The sequence below is a fragment of the Scyliorhinus torazame genome, chromosome 18 (genome assembly GCF_047496885.1).
Source record: "Scyliorhinus torazame isolate Kashiwa2021f chromosome 18, sScyTor2.1, whole genome shotgun sequence".
NCBI classification, from domain to species: domain Eukaryota; kingdom Metazoa; phylum Chordata; class Chondrichthyes; order Carcharhiniformes; family Scyliorhinidae; genus Scyliorhinus; species Scyliorhinus torazame.
Genome location: NC_092724.1, coordinates 35,623,528 through 35,643,921, shown reverse-complemented (window position 1 = coordinate 35,643,921; position 20,394 = coordinate 35,623,528).

The window sequence follows — 20,394 nt, the reverse complement described above, 5'->3', positions numbered from 1 at the left end:
AATGTTCTACTTGTAGGTACTTGCAGCTGGAGCTTGTTAATTAGTTAATTGGATTAAGCCAGTTTTCAGAGGCTAGATTCACAGTATAAAAGTGATCCCCTACAGTGCAGACTTTGTTTGCACTGAGTGCTGAATTTGGTGCATTTGAGTGCTATAGTGAGAGTTTAGTGACTGAGGGAGTATAAGGCTTCATTTTTATCTAAAGTCTAGTCTTTCTTTGATTTAGTTAATTAACTTAAAAGTTGCTGTTTGGTTTAGAAGAAGGTGAATTTTCAATCAGCTTTAAACAAATGTTCTACTTGTAGGTACTTGCAGCTGGAGCTTGTTAATTAGTTAATTGGATTAGGCCAGTTTTCAGAGGCTAGATTCACAGTATAAAATGCAGACTTTGTATTCACTGAGTGCTGAATTTGGTGCATTTGAGTGCTATAGTGAGAGTTTGGTGACTGAGGGAGTTAGGTGAGGAGGGAGTAAGGTGCTCCTTTCATTTTGTTTCCTACATTTCCGCAAAGAGTGAGAAGAGAGCCAGGAGTTTACAGAGAGTGCAGCTGACCGGGAGCAGAGTTGGAGGGCGGAGGTGCAGTTGGTCCACAGGGCAGCTATATTCTGTAAGGTAAAAGGAGATGGAGGCTAGGCCAGTTGCATGCTCCTCCTGTAGGATGTGGGTGGTGAGGGATACCACCGGTGTCCCCGCTGACTATACCTGCGGGAAGTACACCCAACTCCAGCTCCTCAAAGACCGTGTTAGCGAACTGGAGCTGAAGCTGGATGAACTTCGGATCATCCGGGAGGCAGAGGGGGTGATAGAAAAGAGTTACATGGAGGTAACCACACCCAAGGTACAGGACAAGAGTAACTGGGTTACAGTCAGAGGAAAGAAAACAAACAGGCAGACAGTGCAGGGATCCCTCGTGGCCGTTCCCCTTCAAAACAAGTATACCATTTTGGGTGCTGTTGGGGGGGATGACCTACCGGGGGAAGGCCCTAGCGGCCAGATCTCTGGCACTGAGTCTGGCTCTGGGGCTCAGAAGGGAAGGGGGGAGAATAGAAAAGCAATAGTAGTAGGAGATTCAATGGTTAGGGGAATAGATAGGAGATTCTGTGGTCGCGAGCGAGACTCCCGGAAGGTATGTTGCCTCCCGGGTGCCAGGGTCAGGGATGTCTTGGATCATGTCTTCAGGATCCTTAAGGGGGAGGGTGAGCAGCCAGAAGTCGTGGTGCACATTGGTACCAACGACGTAGGTAGGAAAAGGGGTGTGGAGGTCATAAACGAGTTTAGGGAGTTAGGCTGGAAGTTAAAAGCCAGGACAGACAGAGTTGTCATCTCTGGTTTGTTGCCGGTGCCACGTGATAGCGAGGCTAGGAATAGGGAGAGAGTGCAACTGAACACGTGGCTGCAGGAATGGTGTAGGAGGGAGGGCTTCAGGTATTTGGATAATTGGAGCGCATTCTGGGGAAGGTGGGACCTGTACAAGCAGGACAGGTTGCATCTGAACCAGAGGGGCACCAATATCCTGGGAGGGAGGTTTTCTAGTGCTCTTTGGGAGGGTTTAAACTAATTTGGCTGGGGAATGGGAACCGGATTTGTGGTCCAGCAACTAAGGTAGCCAATATTCAGGACGCCATAGCATGTAGTGAGGCAGTGGGGAAGGGAACACTGACAAAGGAGAGTACTTGCAGGCATGGAGATGGGTTGAAGTGTGTATACTTCAACGCAAGAAGCATCAGGAATAAGGTGGGTGAACTTAAGGCATGCATCAGTACTTGGGACTATTATGTGGTGGCCATCACGGAAACTTGGATAGAAGAGGGGCAGAAATGGTTGTTGGAGGTCCCTGGTTACAGATGTTTCAATAAAATTAGGGAGGGTGGTAAAATAGGTGGGGGTGTGGCATTGTTAATTAGAGATAGTATAACAGCTGTAGAAAGGCAGTTCGAGGAGTAACTGCCTACTGAGGTAGTATGGGTTGAAGTCAGAAATAGGAAAGGAGCAGTCACCTTGTTAGGAGTTTTCTATAGGCCCCCCAATAGTAGCAGAAATGTGGAGGAACAGATTGGGAAACAGATTTTGGAAAGGTGCAGAAGTCACAGGGTAATAGTCATGGGTGACTTTAACCTCAGAAAGATTGAGTGGAAACTCTTTAGATAAAATAGTTTGGATGGGGTGGTGTTTGTGCAGTGTGTCTAGGAAGCTTTTCTAACACAGTATGGAGATTGTCCGACCAGAGGGGAGGCAATATTGGATTTGGTACTTGGTAATGAACCAGGGCACGTGATAGATTTGTTAGTGGGGGAGCATTTTGGAGATAGTGACCACAATTCTGTGACTTTCACTATCGTAATGGAGAGGGATAGGTGCGTGCAACAGGACAAGGTTTACAATTGGGGGAAGGGTAAATACGATGTTGTCAGACAAGAATTGAAGTGCATAAGTTGGGAACATAGGCTGTCAGGGAAGGACACAAGTGAAATGTGGAACTTGTTCAAGGAACAGGTACTACGTGTCCTTGATATGTATGTCCCTGTCAGGCAGGGAAGAGATGGTCGAGTGAGAGAATCATGGTTGACAAGAGAGGTTGAATGTCTTGTTAAGAGGAAAAAGGAGACTTATGTAAGGCTGAGGAAACAATGTTCAGATAGGGTGCTGGAAGGATACAAGATAGCCAGGAGGGAACTGAAGGGATTAGGAGAGCTAAGAGAGGGCATGAACAATCTTTGGCGGGTAGGATCAAGGAAAACCCCAAGGCCTTTTACACATATGTGAGAAATATGAGAATGACTAGAGCGAGGGTAAGTCCGATCAAGGACAGTAGCGGGAGATTGTGTATTGAGTCTGAAGAGAAAGGAGAGGTCTTGAACGAGTACTTTGCTTCTGTATTTACAAATGAGCGAGGCCATATTGTTGAAGAGGACAGTATGAAACAGACGGGTAAGCTCGAGGAAATACTTGTTAGGAAGGAAGATGTGTTGGGCATTTTGAAAAACTTGAGGATAGACAAGTCCCCCGGGCCTGATTGGATATATCCAAGGATTCTATGGGAAGCAAGAGATGAAATTGCAGAGCCGTTGGCAATGATCTTTTCGTCCTCACTGTCAACAGGGGTGGTACCAAGGGATTGGAGAGTGGCGAATGTCGTGCCCCTGTTCAAAAAAGGGACTAGGGATAACCCTGGGAATTACAGGCCAGTTAGTCTTACGTCGGTGGTAGGCAAAGTAATGGAAAGGGTACTGAAGGATAGGATTTCTGAGCATCTGGAAAGACACTACTTGATTCGGGATAGTCAGCACGGATTTGTGAGGGGTAGGTCTTGCCTTACAAGTCTTATTGAATTCTTTGAGGAGGTGACCAAGCATGTGGATGAAGGTAAAGCAGTGGATGTAGTGTACATGGATTTTAGTAAGGCATTTGATAAGGTTCCCCATGGTAGGCTTCTGCAGAAAGTAAGGAGGCATGGGATAGTGGGAAATTTGGCCAGTTGGATAACGAACTGGCTAACCGATAAAAGTCAGAGAGTGGTGGTGGATGGCAAATATTCAGCCTGGATCCCAGTTACCAGTGGCCTACCGCAGGGATCAGTTCTGGGTCCTCTGCTGTTTGTGATTTTCATTAATGACTTGGATGAGGGAGTTGAAGGGTGGGTCAGTAAATTTGCAGACGATACGAAGATTGGTGGAGTTGTGGATAGTGAGGAGGGCTGTTGTCGGCTGCAAAGAGACATAGATAGGATGCAGAGCTGGGCTGAGAAGTGGCAGATGGAGTTTAACCCTGAAAAGTGTGAGGTTGTCCATTTTGGAAGGACAAGTATGAATGTGGAATAGCAATGTGGAAGAGCAGAGAGATCTTGGGGTCTATGTTCATACATCTTTGAAAGTTGCCACTCAAGTGGATAGAGCTGTGAAGAAGGCCTATGGTGTGCTAGCGTTCATTAACAGAGGGATTGAATTTAAGAGCCGTGAGGTGATGATGCAGCTGTACAAATCTTTGGTAAGGCCACATTTGGAGTACTGTGTACAGTTCTGGTTGCCTCATTTTAGGAAGGAAGTGGAAGCTTTGGAAAAGGTTCAAAGGAGATTTACCAGGATGTTGCCTGGAATGGAGAGTAGGTCTTACGAGGAAAGGTTGAGGGTGCTAGGCCTTTTCTCATTAGAACGGAGAAGGATGAGCGGCGACTTGATAGAGGTTTATAAGATGATCAGGGGAATAGATAGAGTAGACAGTCAGAGACTTTTTCCCCGGGTGGAACAAACCATTACAAGGGGACATAAATTTAAGGTGAATGGTGGAAGATATAGTGGGGATGTCAGAGGTAGGTTCTTTACCCAGAGAGTAGTGGGGCCATGGAATGCACTGCCTGTGGAAGTAGTTGAGTCGGAAACTTTAGGGACCTTCAAGCAGCTATTGGAAAGGTAAATGGATTACGGTAGAATGATATAGTGTTGATTAATTTGTTCTTAAGGGCAGCACGGTAGCATTGTGGATAGCACAATTACTTCACAGCTCCAGGGTCCCAGGTTCGATTCCGGCTTGGGTCACTGTCTGTGCGGAGTCTGCACATCCTCCCCGTGTGTGCGTGGGTTTCCTCCGGGTGCTCCGGTTTCCTCCCACAGTCCAAAGATGTGCAGGTTAGGTGGATTGGCCATGATAAATTGCCCTTAGTGTCCAAAATTGCCCTTAATGTTGGGTGGAGGAGTTGACCTTGGGTAGGGTGCTCTTTCCAAGAGCCGGTGCAGACTCAATGGGCCGAATGGCCTCCTTCTGCACTGTAAATTCAATGATAATTTATGATTAATCTAGGACAAAGGTTCGGCACAACATCGTGGGCCGAAGGGCCTGTTCTGTGCTGTATTTTTCTATGTTCTAAATTGTGAGCCCAGCACTGTTACAGTAATAACACGGAGACCAAGTTCTTCCTGAAAGGTACAATATAGTGGACATATACTGGGTGTAAGACTTTCTTACCTGGATGATTTGCAAAAATATGATATAATATTTGTGTTGAACTGAAAACGTTTAAAAGGGTTAAAATTAATCTCAGATGATGGAATAAAGTGTATGATAATGGGCGGCACGGTAGCACAGTGGTTAGCACTGTTGTTTCACAGCGCCAGGGACCTGGGTTTGATTCCTGGCTTGGGTCACTGTCTGTGCGGAGTCAGCACGTTCTCCCTGTGTTTGTGTGGATTTCCTCCGGCTGCTCCAGTTTCCTCCCACAAGTACCGAAAGACGTGCCTGTTAGGTGAATTGAACATTCTGAATTCTCCCTCTGTGCACCCGAACTGTGGCGCTGGACTGCAGTGACTAGGGAATTTTCACAGTAACTTCATTGCAGTGTAATGTAAGCCTACTTGTGACACCAGTAAAGGTTATTATTACAATGAAGTGGCAGCCTGTCCAGTATGAAAATCAAAATTGTGCAAAGTGGTTGTGGGTTTTCTATCGTCCATTTAATGCTACCGCCCGGATCAGACCCCAACATTTGTTTAGGTACTGGACGAGAACCCCAAACATTTTACATTTGTAAAACAACGAGGAGAGGATACTTCACCCCAGGAGTGATGACTCTGACCAATATGTATATTTTATGTTAAAACAAACTTTAATTTACATGCAGAATTAATCACATTAACGGCAAAAGAAATAGCTTTACAATTATCAGTTAAATAGTTTTAAACACAAGGAAAAACTTAAACTTACTAACTATACCTGCTATTAACTCCAATTAAGCAACAGTTCAAATGCCACTTATAAATAATGTTAACAAACAGATCACTTGCTTCGCTGTGTAGAGACCTTTGGAGAGCAAGATCCTTTCAAGAGCTGAGTCAGTTCACTTCTACTCAATCCAGCAGCATTCGCCAAAACAACTGCTGTTTAAGGTGTCCTTCTGTCTTGTCAGACTCAAATCCTATGCAAACTACAAGATCTGGCTCCTCATCGTCTGTATCCCACCAAAATGTCACATGTCCTGCTTAGCTAGGACTAAATACAACTCTATCTACTGTCCAAGGTATCTCCTGCAATCATAACAATATCCCATTAGATCGTTATCTGTTATCAAGTAAGTGGTTGGAATGAATCATGACCTCACCTTTTGTAACTCCTTAATTACAGTTTTAGCAGACACGTAGTCTGCATTCCTTCACCGAAGTTCATTAATAATATTATTGCAACAAATATCCACCTTAACCCAGGCTTTTAATAACATTACAGTCACAGATACAAAAGTCAATATATAATAATTTTTGCATTCATCACAGTTAAATACGAATCTCAGCTGCCCCCCCCCCCCCCCCACCAAGAATTCCTCTTTATCATGTTTTCTTCAGGTCACCTGAGAAGATAACTGAAGTATGATTTTTGTTCTTTCTGGAAACAAAGAACCTGCACTTATCTAGCATATTTCATGATCCCAGGCCATCTCAGAATACCGAACAACAAATGAATTACTTCCGAACTGCAATCATTGCTGTAATTATGAAAATGCATGAGCCAATTTGTACACACCAATGTCCCACAAACAGCAGTGATATAAATCATCAGCTTTGATGTTTTTGTAATGTTGGTTGAGGATAAATTGTGGCCTGGACACAGGAGATTCCACTTTGAATGGTGCCACAGGGTGCTTTATGTCTGTTGGAGAAGTGAATAGTAACAACTGCACAAGATTGTGTTTGTTAAGCTTTTAGTCCATCTTTAAAAATGTAGCATTCTTTATGGAACATCCCAGTTGCCTCATTAAAAAAAGACAATATTAATGAAATGCTGTATGCTTTAGAAATAGGTAGTGATGGTTGTCACTATATTTTCATATGCTGTACAAATTCGCTAGGTGGCACCACAGACACACATATCACAGGAGTGGTGAGTCTCCTGCAACCTTAAAATAATTATTCACAAATGCTGTGTTACACACACCACCAATAATAAATTGATCATGACTGTTTAATCTCTTTTCCTCAAATATCTTTTTATAACAGAAGGGTGTTTTGCATAAATTACTGAATTCTACAAACAATGAGCAAACATAAAAAGTGATGCGAGGATCCTTTGACTTTAGGAACTGAAGATTTGATCACAGATTGAAGTATGTTAAACTTGAGCCTAACACTGTGTGTAGTTTGCACTTCTCCCCCTGTCTGCATGGGTCTCACCCCCACAACCCAAAGATGTGCAGGATAGGTGGATTGGCCAAGCTAAATTGCCCCTTAATTGGAAAAAAGAACTTGAGCCTGTTTCTTAATACCTACATTTGTATAATGTTAAATTATTCTTTTTGAAACGCTAACAGCTTGGAAATATTGTTTGCACTTTTATTTTTGTTATTTCTACTCTTTCCCATATCTCGAGATAGTCTGATCAAGTAAATAAGGAGAAACTGTTTCTACTGCAGTAATTTCTGGTCAGTCAGTAATTAGTGGGCTTAAATTGAAGGCAATTGGCAAAAGAAGCAGTGGAAGATGAGGATTTTTTGTAACAGTGAGTTATGATCTAAAATGCACTGCTCGAAAGGGTGATAGAAGCAAATTGAATTGTAAACGTTCATAGAATCATAGAATCATAGAATTTACAGTGCAGAAGGAGGCCATTCGGCCCATCGGGTCTGCACCAGCTCTTGGAAAGAGCACCCTACCCAAGGCCAACACCGCCACCCTATCCCCATAACCCAGTAACCCCAACCAACACTAAGGGCAATTTTGGCAATTTATCATGGCCAATCCACCTAACCTGCACATCTTTGGACTGTGGGAGGAAACCGGAGCACCCGGAGGAAACGCACGCACACACGGGGAGGATGTGCAGACTCCACACAGACAGTGACCCAAGCCGGAATCGAACCTGGGACCCTGGAGCTGTGAAGCAATTGTGCTATCCACAAGGCTACCGTGCTGCCCCATTGTTCAGAAGCTAATTAGACTTTTACTTGAAGGCGCAAGTTTTGCATAGCAGCTGTAAAGAGTGGGTGGCTGAACTAACAAGTTCTTTCAATGAGTCAGCACCAACATGACTGGCCTTGTTCTGTATTTTACGATTTTATTCCATATACGAAACTTGGCATATTTTCTTTTCTTATTTTACCTTCTTATTAAAAATCCTGCTTGATTGCTTTTTAAATTGGTTCCCTTTTGCAAAGCTACATGATTTATCAATGCGTGGCCCCATAAATCTTTTGGTCTGAGTTATCTAATGGCGTAATTTGTAACTAGTAATAGAGGCAACTTTGTTCTTGTGAGAAGGCATATCTGGCACTCCTTATTTCTCTCCTCCCAGCAACAGAAAACATTAGCAATGCCAACGAATGAGAACTTATAAGTTCAGCACAAGGCATAAAAAGCATTATGAATCAATCATATATGCAACGATGAGGAAAAACAGCTCTGTTGTGTGTTAGATTGCCTCTACTATTCCAGAACTTGTATGATTTCTAAACGTATTTCATCCATTAGTTTTCTATTGATAATGTATTTCCCATTTCCAGTAATGTGATGAACATAGTGGTAAATGTTACCACAGTCCCAGAGGACCATAGGCTGCTCTCCCATTTGAGAGCTGACTGGCGGTGATTTAACTGAGGATCACCACACCTCAGGCGAGTGGCAAGGTTGAGAAGGCATGAATAACCTCAAGACGGTACGGGAATTGAACCCGCGCTGTTGGCCTTGCTCTGCATCATAAACCAATGTTTAACCCTCTACCCCGGAGTGCTCCAGTCATGATTTTCCTAAACTCTCTCAATTTATGAATTTCCCCCTTAGATTGAATACTTGCCAATGGTGTGCCACTATTTAAAACAGATAAACTAGGAAATTATAGATCTATAGATACCCGGGTTAAAAATGTTAAATTGAGAGAATGGGTGGTAGAGACAAGGCTTGTATTCCATTGAATATGGGCAACACGATTGCGCAGTGGTTAGCATTGGGTCTACGGCACTGAGGACCCGGGTTCGAATCCCGGCCCTGGGTCACTGTCACTGTCCGTATGGAGTTTGCACATTCTCCCGTGTCTGCGTGGGTTTCACCCCCGCAACCCAAAAAGATGTGCAGGTTAGGTGGATTGGCCATGCTAAATTGCCCCTTAATTGGAAAAAAAAATAATTTGGTACTCTAAATTTATTTTTAAAAAGAGTGTGGATAATATTAAGGACTGGTTTAATTGTGGTGTTTAAAATAATTTAAAGGATTTGATAAAGTAGACAGAAATAAACAATTCCCTCTGGTGGGGCATCTGGAATGAGGGGGAATAACCTTAAAATTAGGCCGTTTAGGATGCACTTCTTTGCACAAAGGATGGTGGAAATCTAGAATGCTCGCCTCTCAAAATGTGCTGAGGCTAGGTCAAATGAAAGTTTACGAACTAGGGTTAGTAGGTTTGTGTTGGACTTGGATAGTAAGGGATATTAAGAACCAAGGCAGGTAGATGGAATTAAGATACAGATTAGCTCTCACCAGGCTCGAGGTACTGAATAGCCTATTCCTGTTCTTATGTTCCAAGAAACAAATCAGATGAAATACAGTTCTGTAGAAGGGACTTGGAATGCTAACCTGCTTCTCGTTTCAGAGACGCTGCCAGGCCTGCTGAGTTCATCTCGCAATTTTTGTTTTTATTTCAGATGAAATATAGTATCATTTATTGTTAAGATCTTAATGGGATAAGTACTGAGGAAGTCATACAAAATGTCTTGGTCACACAGGACAAGAAAGTGTCTTTAATTCTAAGTCAGTCTGGAATACATACGTACTTACGCAGACGAATTGGAACAACTTACAGATCCTTCCCATTGTTTGCAGGGAGGGTGGAGGCTAGGCCGAAGGTGTGGACCAATTTCCAGTCCTTAACGTTTGTTAAAACACGCTGATTTTCAACAGACCAACCATGCCATCAATTACCCAAAAGTTACCTCAACAGTCGATCTCCCGGATCTAGCTGCCTTGTCCCCAATGGAAGGCTGGCACATATAACCACACCACATCGAAGGGTTAAATTAAATGCCTGATGGGGAAATCGGAGCAGTGCATTTCCAGTGTGTTACAGATCCATTGCATGAGGCAAATCACTTCAGATACATACATGCACCTGTCATTTTTATGTTTCCTAATTTGTCATCAATTTTAACAACATTAATGCTGATTACAATTTTGATTTTGCTGAGTACTGAATACACCTGCCTGTGCTTTTGCAATTAATAAATTCACATACAATTTGGGACCTCCAGAAAAGTTTTAAAAAAGACCAAACAATGCATCAACAATTGACGATCATTATTGTGATCCCAAACTTGCATTAAGAAAAATAAGAAACTTGTAAAACTGGGAGGAACTGTTGAATGAAATAAGTACAAATGTCCACAGTTTGCATTTCCAGAGAATGAATGACGAAGAGATGAGGACAGTGTGAAGATGCATGAAAATGAGTGCCTTGTCCCCAATGGAAGGCTGGCACATAGATTTTCAATTTTAAACAAACAGCCTTCATGTTGTACGATTTAAGCTTAAAACTTTTTTGCTTTACTTACAGTCAGAACGCATGGCTGAAATCCAAAATAGGTAATTTAGCTGAGCCTAATTGGGAAAGATTAGCAGGCCCTTCCTCTTAAAAAAGTGGAAATTGTGAAAGTTGGTGGTAGCCGATTGCCTGCACTGATGGTGCCGGTCAATACTAGTACCCAACCCAGAATGTTCACAAGGCATTCAACAAAAAAGATTAGGTGAAATTTTGTTGTGGCAAAACATTCCAGTTGCGTGAGGACATCAAATTGCTTTCATTATGATACAACTTCTGCAAGCAGAACACACCCATAAACCTTTTATTCTTAAAGTGACATGTGTTTGTAATTGTATTAAGAAAAAAACCCAACTTTAATCATTTTGCCAGTGAGCTAGAGGATTCATCATATGTCTACAGCAATTAATTGTATTCTGCTCCATTCACAGTTTTACGAAGGATTCAGTGGGTGACACAATGTAGGAGAGGGGGATAAGAGGGAATTTTTTTTGAAACAGAATGCTGACTTCAGCGGTGTTTATTGTGAACATCCAATTGTCGGGATGAATCACCTGAGGCAACTGTAATTCCATGAGAAGAAATTCCCAATCCACTCAGTAAAGTATCTTGGGCGGGATTCTCAGTTGGCCGTCGCCCAAATCGTGAAACGTGATTAGGCAGAGAATCAGTTCCGAATTTGAAATCACGGCAGGCCCCAATTTGACTCCAAATCGCGATTCTCCGTCACCTCGACAGCGGCGAACACCGTTTGCATGTCATTAGAGGGACTGACCTGGTATTCTCCAGGGCCTCCCCAATTCTCCTCCTCCAATGGAACGAGTTCCCGATGGCGCGGTTCACTTGTGCTTTTTAAAATCGTGAAACTTGCGTGGTGGCTGATGAGGGAGAGAGGGAGGAGGTAGGACCCGGAGAGGAGCGACTGTGGGCTGCCGGGCAGGACACTGACCAGGCTGGCTGGGGTGAGGGTGGGGGGCCTGCCAGGGCCAGGGAGGAGGGGGATGGGGAGGAACAGGCCGAGTGGTCAGGGTGACCCCTCCACTGAACTGGGGTGGTGTCCAGGGACACCATAATGGTGGCCATCTTGCTGTGCACCCACTGACCACCCACCTTGGACCCTGTTTCTGCAGAGTGACACTGACCATATGGATGCCCCCACCCACCCACACACCCACCCCAGTTGCCCCAAACCATCCCCCACAGGGCAACACCCACAGTAGGCCCTGGCAAGGACAGTGCCAGCCAACGGTGCCCCTGGAATTACAGACGGGTGCCAGGGCTAGAAGCCCCCACGGTGCTGGGCACCGACGGGGCCAGGGGTGCATGGATGGCAGGGGAACAGAAATGCGAGGGCAGAGCCCACAGTGCCAACCAGGGCCACCATCTAGCCTGGTGGACATTGCGGGGCACGGGGATTTGCACCATGCTAACATGTCAGCCTTTCACCCCCTGCAGACAATGGATATTGGAATACAACCAGCAAAGATGGCCTTCCTGCTAGTCATCGCAGCCCTGGGGGATGCCCTGCAGTTGTATGAGCTGGGACTGCTTGAGGAGGAGGAAGCTGCAGCAGCGTAGTGTGCAGCAGCAGAGCATACAGCAGCGGACCGTGTAGTAGAGAGACAGGTGGCAGCCGCCCAGGTTGGAGAGCCAGTTGCCCAACAGGCTGAGGAGGAGGAGATGTACCGGCACCGCCTGTCATTTGAGGAGCTCCCGGACCCGGCATGCTGTCAAAGACTCTGGCTGAGCAGAGTGACAATACGATATTCATGTCAAGAGGGCGAGAATACAAGACCAGGGATGTACTTCTGAGGCTATATAAGGTCTGGTCAGACCCCATTTGGAGTATTGTGAGCAGTTTTGGGCCCCGTATCTAAGGAAGGATATGCTGGTTTGGAAAGGGTCCAGAGGAGGTTCACAAGAATGATCCCTGGAATGAAGAGCTTGTCATATGAGAAATGGTTGAGGACTCTGGGTCTGTACTCGTTGGAGTTTAGAAGGATGAGGGGGGATCGTATTTAAATATATGAATAGGATGTGAATAGAGGGATACAGACCCCGAAAGTGTAGAAGATTTTAGTTTAGATGGGCAGCATGGTCGGTGCAGGCTTGGAGGACCGAAGGGCCTGTTCCTGTGCTGTACTTTCCTTTGTTCTTTGTTGAAACTTACATGATACTGCATGGCCTGGATAGAGTGGACGTGGAGAGAATGTTTCCACTTTTAGGAAAGACAAGAAGCAGAGGACACAATCTGAAACTAAAGGAACGATCCTTTAAAACAGAGATGAGGAGGAATTTCTTCAGCCAGAGGGTGGTGAATCTGTGGAACTCGTTGCCGCAGATGGCTGTGGAGGCTAAATCACTGAGTGTCTTTAAAACAGAGATAGATAGGTTTTTGATCAATACGGGAATCAGGGGTTATGGGTAGAAGACAGGAAAATGGGGATGAGAAAAATATCAGCCATGATTGAATGGTGGAGCAGACTCGATGGGCTAAGTGGCCTAATTCTGCTCCTGTGTCTTATGGTCTTATGGACATATCTGCCAGATGATGGCACACCTGACACAATGGGAAAATTGGGGAGGACACCCACTCCCGATGGCCATTAAGATGATGGTTGCCCAGAGCATTTACGCAACGGGGTCCTTCCAGGCGGCGAGTGGGGACCTGTCTGGGATCTCACAGACCCCGGTGCACAAGGTGCATCCACACCATCATGGAGGCCCTATATGCCTAGGTGGATCAATACATCCACTTCAATGTGGACTGAGCCCACCAGGATGCCCAGGCAGCAGGGTTCGCCACCATTGACGTGATGCCCTGGGTTCAGGGGGTAATTGACGTGATGCATGTTCCCCTATGAGCACCGGCTGATGACAGGCCACTCTACACCAACTGAAAGGTGTTTCACTCGATGGTGTGTGATCATCAGCTGCGCATCATACATGTCTGTGCCCGATACCCGTGCAGTGTGCACAACGCCTTCAACCTAGCACACTCGCTAATTCCTGACATGTTTGAGACCTCCCCCCATCCCCCACCCACACACACCCCGGCTGAAGGGTTGGCTCCTGCGCGTCAGAGGCGATGACACCTCTCCGGATTGAAATTTAATTGTGCTGCTTGAAGCTTCGAACAGCGCAGACATAATGGGCCAAAGGGCCTAGTTTTATGCTCTCTGGCTGGGAATTTAAAATCTAATGGATAGAATAAATAATGAGAGATCTCACCTTTTTGTATATTGTTGGGGAAATTTAAGATAAGGCTTGAAAACAGGCACAAGAATTGTAACGTGTGATTGACCCATGTGAGTTCTTTCTGACACAGGCAGTACACATACTTCATGACCATGTAGATGATTGCAGGCAATGTTACAGAAAGGTGATTCGTCAGTTGGTATGGAATATTGGACAGTTTATTTGATACATTTGACTTGAAATGCATGCTTAGTTTGTGGTGGCTTTTGTTTCAGCATTGTGAACAAGGACATTGAGGGGAAATAAGGGGCTGCATTCTCCGTTCCGCCGCACCATATTTCTGCCCCGACCCGCCGGCGGGATTCTCCTTTGGCCGGCCGGTCAATGGGGTTTCCCATTGTGGGGCAGCCCCACGCCTTCGGGAAACCCCCAGGTGCCGGCAAAACGGAGAACCCGCCGGCGGGGAATCCCGCCCAAGGTGTGGGACATTTTTGTTCAACACGGAATTGGATTGTGTTTGCAGTAACATATTCGAATGAACCAATCTGCCGCAGAATAAAGATATTGGGTGTGATGTAACTAAAAAAAAATAGAGTCCGTTCTGGGCAAGATTAATGGGGTCGTTCCTAGCGTTTGTAGTACCAGGACGGCTCCAATATCTAACAACACTCTGTTTTTATTGTCCGGGTGCGGAACGCCCTCCCCATCCCCCCCTGAGGTCACACGCAGCACTCAGCACCATTTAAAAATGGTGTCCTGATCTCTTGACGCAACCTCCCCAATGCCCAAATCGCCTATAAGGCGTCATTGAGGCCCCACACCCCATCTCACATGGGCAAGGCACCCCATGTCTGATCCTGGCATGGGAAAAATGCCAGCTGGGTACCTTGGCATTGCCAACCTGGCACCCTGGCAATGCCACCTGGCCACCCTGGCAGTGCCAGGCTTTCTCCCTGCATGGAATCCGACCACCCGATCACCTGGGAGAACCCCTCCCCCCCCTCTCCGGTACCGTTCTGCCTGTTCCCTGTTTGTGGGGACCAGTACTGAACGGCGCCCGGCTGGGGTCTCCTTAGTGAGGCCGATAGATACGGTGCAAGGACGGCTAAGTGGGTTATTAAACTCACTTCGCTGTGCGTGGCTATGTCCCGCCCATTGTGAGGGGAACCCAGATTGCGACGTGTCGCGAGATCTGGTTAGATCTCAAGAGGTGTAATGGTCGTCGGGAATCCCGGGGGCTACACTCCCGGAATCTACTGCCTTACATGAGGGCTGCCAGGATACCGAGCATTTTCTTGCACAATGTGCTGAGCATGGCCACATTAAAAATGCGCATTTAGGGAGTGGAATCCTTTGCGATTACGGTACTTCTAAAAGATGCATTCAAGGGATGAGGGCGTCACTGGCTCTTGCAGCATTCCTTGCCCATTCTGAATCGCCCTTGAGAAGGTGATGGTGATCTGTCTTCTTGAATTTCTGCTGTCCATGTGGTGTAGGTACATCTCTACATTTAGATACGCTTCCCACAAAGCAACGTTTTTAACCTTAGACAAGAATATTCTGTAAATAGCCTAACATTTAACTAAATTTATATTAACAGTACATTCTTATTATTCAGGAAAGAAAATGCAACATTGATGACACCTGAATGTCTTCCAGACTCTTTTAATCGATTGTAATTATAAGTGTTACAAAGGTGAGGATTTGCAAACCTAAGATAGTTTCCGAGTATTATACTGAAGATTGGCAATCATTAAGTTGTCTGTCTTTTATATTGATTGGTTGCTTTATGTTTCGCTGCTAAAAATGGTAAGGCAACATTCCCCTCAAGGGAGCAGTTTTGGAGTCGATTTGCTGCATTCGTGTGTAAATGTATTCTGGAATTTATTTTTGGTACTTTGGAAATTGAATTTTGCAACTCTTCATTAATCAGTGTCATTGTAAATGAGAACATAGAAATAGATGGAGGTAAATATCGGGCAACATGTATCTTTTTACCTCTGTATTTTGTTTTCATTCAATTCCATTTCTAAGGTTGAAATTCTTTTTTAAAAAAAGGTAGTTTGCAAGATGTACAGGATAAAGGTAACTCTGCTGTATTAGCTGCAATGGGAATGGGGAGGGTGGCACTCCTGTGTTTATGTAGTTATGGGATTAAGCCCTGCTCATTGATGACACTAGCGAATGGTCCTAGGTCCTTTGTTAGCAGTGGGAAATGATCCGGCAGATTGATGGGAAGGAAATAAGGGTTCTGGAGTCTGACAGTATTGCTGTGAGGCTGCTGGAGGTTTGCCAGTTTGGCAACATAGATCAGGGATTGGGGGGGGGGGGGGGGGGACTCAGTGATGGATCTCGGATGTGAATCAGCAGCGGAGAGAAATCTAGTTGAGAGCGGTGCCTGACGGCATTCATACTTCCTGGCGGGAATCTCCGCTCCTGTTTGCGGCGAGGCGGTTTAGAAGCACGAGGAGAAAATGTCGTGAGAAGGTCGGAGACACGTTTCGCGGTGGCATAGGTTCAGGATGACCCCCTCCCCCCTGTCAGTGAAGGGCCGTGTTTTCTGCCGGTCAACATTGGGAATGTCGTTATAATACATTAGCATATCAGGAGCAGGCCCATACGTTGTAATCATACCCCCACATCAAATAAAACTTCCACAGTGGTGTGTTGTCAGAACGGCCTGATGTGTGACTAGTTTCGAAAGGCGAACACCTGGCAAGCAGAACTCTGAGGGAGCTTGGAGGTGAGTGCACTCATTCTGGAGTGACACTTGTGGAGGCGCTCTGTTGCTTCCGGGTGAAGGGCGATGGTGGAGTCACAGGCAAGTCTGAACAGTGGCTTAACTGAGGCTGCCTCGAGCCGGGGCATCAGCTTCGTTGAAGGGCTGGGGAGAAGAAAGGAAGCCTGGGGCATGGGCTTCATTTTGGTTTGGGGAGGGTGTGTGTGTGTGTGTGTGTGGGGGGGGGAGTCTGCACAGGTTGACTTCCACACAATCTCGGGGGGGGGGGGGGGGGTCAGCACAGGTTGACTTCCACCCAATCTCGGGGGGAGGGGGGGGGGGAGGTGCGCGTGGAAGCGGGATGTTGACAAGGGCAACCAGAGACTTGACTTTCAATGAAACACATGGCGCTGCAGCATGACCCCAGGCACCAGGGGGCCCCATTCGGAGAGGTGACTGTTGTGGGAACATCAATTAGTACCTCTAAATTTCCTGATAGGCTCACTCGAATTTCTTGTTCCTGTCAGCAAGTAAAACAGAACATCGGGCTCTGGTTTGTGGACCCCCTTTAGAGCCGAAAAACTGTTTGCCAGATGTTGGGAGGTGCTGGAGACTTAGAACAGTTCAGACAGGGACCTCCTGAATTGGTGTGAAGTTTCTGAACTTTCATTGAGTAAAGGTGCAAAGCAACAAAGGTCTCTGGAATTCGGCCTGCCAGGCAGCCTGAGGCCGACCTAACATTGCGGTGCGAGTCTGCGAAGCCTGCAGTGAGGCAAGGACAAAGTACTGGCCAACAACCGTTGAAGAGGGGATCAGCGGGGTGACTCTTGACCTCCACACCAAGGCTGAGGAGAGTGCCACCAGGCCAGATAGCTGGCAGCCAGGAGCACACATGGTTGGTGAGGCCCAGGGCTCGGCCACACGAGTGATCGCCAAGGCGAGAGCAGAGCAGAAGTCGGGAGGTGTGAAGAAGGCCAGGCAAGCACCGATGCCTTGGCTCAAGGAATTGGGGAGCATCGGCCAACTTGAGCGGGGCAACCCGACCAGAGCCAGAGGCCAGTCAGGCAGGGCTGAGAGAGAGAGAACTGGGCAGCAAGCAACATCTTATTTCTTCTAGTCGTTCTCACATGTGGACTTAGGTTTACTGCCTTTTTTGGTAAGAAGTCTTACAACACCAGGTTAAAGTCCAACAGGTTTGTTGTGAATCACTAGCTTTCAGAGCACTGCTCCTTCCTCAGCAGTGCTCCGAAAGCTCGTGATTCAAAACAAACCTGTTGGACTTTACCCTGGTGTTGTAAGACTTCTTACTGTGCTCTACCCAGTCCAACGCTGGCATCTCCACATCGTGGCCTTTTTGGTGTCAGTCATTTCTCTCTCTGATGGGGCAGGGCTCTACATCATTGGAATGGGGGTTAACATCAATGGGGGAAGACCGCCACGTCTTCTGCTTCTCTCCTGGCTGTAAGTGAGAAGAATGGGGCGGGGTGTGACATGGGGCCCCCTCAAAGAGGGAGAGCGTGGTGCCCCCAAAATGTAAGTCAGTCTCTGAGGGCAAGGCTAATGGAAAACATGGAATTCAGTGTTGCCAAGTGTGAGGCTATCCATTTTGGGAGGAATAACAGCGGAATGGATTATTATTTAAACGGTAAGATGTTAAAACATGCTGCTGTGCAGAGGGACCTGGGTGTGCTGGTGCACGAGTCGCAAAAAGGCTAATCGAGTTTTGTCTTTCATTGCTAGAGGGATGGAGTTCAAGACTAGGGAGGTTAGGCTGCAATTGTATAAGGTGTTGGTGCGGCCACATCTGGAGTATTGAGTTCAGTTTTGGTCTCCTTACCTGAGAAAGGACATATTGGCACTGGAGGGAGTGCAGAGGAGATTCACTAGGTTGATCCCAGAGTTGAGGGGATTAGATTATGACGAGCGGTTGAGTAGACTGGGACTGTACTCATTGGCGTTTAGAAGGATGCGGGGGGATCTTATTGAAACATATAAAATTATGAAGGGAATAGATAGGATAGATGCGGGCAGGTTGTTTCCACTGGTCGGGGAAAGCAGAACTAGGGGGCATAGCCTCAAAATAAGGGGAAGTAGATTTAGGACCGAGTTTAGGAGGAACTTCTTCACCCAAAGGGTTGTGAATCTCTGGAATTCCTTGCCCAGTGAAGCAGTTGAGGCTCCTTCTTTAAACGTTTTTTAGAAAAAGATAGATACCTTTCTAAAGAATAAAGGGATTCGGGGATATTGTGTACGGGCCGGAGAGTGGAGGTGAGTTCACAAAGATCAGCCATGATCTCATTGAATGGCGGAGCAGGCTCGAGGGGCCAGATGGCCTACTCCTGTTCCTAGTTCTTATGTTCTTATGTCGATAATCAGGACTTGATTGCAGATGAAACTGTTCAGCTTGAGCTCAATTGATATGCTTGGCGTCAGACTAGTCATGCAACTGTGCCCACTCAAGCAACAATAAAGTTTGAGAGCACCAATGATTGCTGCTCAGCATTAACCCGTGGAGTACAGACTTCCAAATTCAATGACTACTGTGGGTGCTGTACCATTGCCCAACTGGGCAAGCGACAGTATCCTCATAGAAAGGTGGCCATAGCACACTGCCCAAGGATAGCACTCCTAATCCTTCGCTCTATGTTAACGCTCCTATTGTGCCCCCATAGGCCAAGCTGAGCGCAAAGCCTTGGAGTGAAGGTGAGGACAATGTCTACACCTGAGATGAGGGCTCAGGATGCAATAGAGTGGCCAAAGCTGTCTCACCCTGTCATGTGGTGTGGGGCAGGGCTGGCCGGGACCTTGCTCAAACGGCATGCACACTAAGATTTGGGCATCAATGTTGTGGCCAGGACATGAGCCAATGGATTTGTGTGGCAGCTCCAGATGATTAATGGACAAATTGTGGTCCTTTGTAGAAGAATGCTAACTGTCAAATCTCTCTCTTTGGTACTACAGTGGGGAGACCATCAGTAACATGGAGCCTGGGGATCTCCCTGTCATTCTTCTCACTTATAGACAGGAATAAAGAAGCAAAAGACATCAATGGAGGCGCCTGGCTTGCCAAAGGCAGGAGCAGAACCATGAAGACGAAGGGGTGGCAGGGCCTGCTTCACATGAAGAGAATTAACTCCAGAGAGCTGTCGCTCGGAGGCATCTCACTAGATACAGGATCGACAGACGGCTCCTAACATACCCGCAGATATCCAGGAACCAGTGTTGACGAAGAGTATGCATGTCCAGGGAAGTTATTGCTCACATCTGCCACCTTCTACAGGTTTTGGAGAGCACCCACTGCCAATGTCACTTAAAGTTACAGAGGCATGCAATTTTTACACTGGTGGCTGCTTCCAGGGCTCCACAGGTGACCTCTGCGGGATGTTACAAGCCTCTGCACACAAGTGCATCAAGCAGGTGAAGGACGCAATCTTCACAAGGATACACAACTTTGTTCCATTTCGACCAGGGATCAGGCAAGATAGGAAGCAAGAGCAATGGACTTTGTGCAGATCTCTGGTTTTGTACACATGTAAAGTGCCATCGACTGCACTCATTTGGCACTCAGAGCTCCAAGGCACCAAGTTGTCACCTATGTGAATGGCAAGGGCTTCCACTCGATGAATTTTCAGCTGGTCTGTAACCATACCAAATGAATCCTGCAGGTGTATGCATCAATCCCAGGGATTTTTCACAATTCCTACAGTCTGAGTCACTCTCAGACCCCGAATATCTTTCAGGGTCCACAGGCGCTGCAGGGTTGGTTCCTCCGTGACAAGGGCTACCCGCTGTGGACATGGCTGATGAAGCCTGTGTGGAGGCCACAGAGTGGAGCAGAGACAAGACACAATGAGGTTCATGCTACTGCTCAACTTTAGTCGAGTTGACCAGAGGGATGCTGAAGATTAGGTTCCGGTGCCTGGACGAGTCTGGAGCCCTGCAATACAATCCTCAGAGGGTGTCATGCACCTTTTTC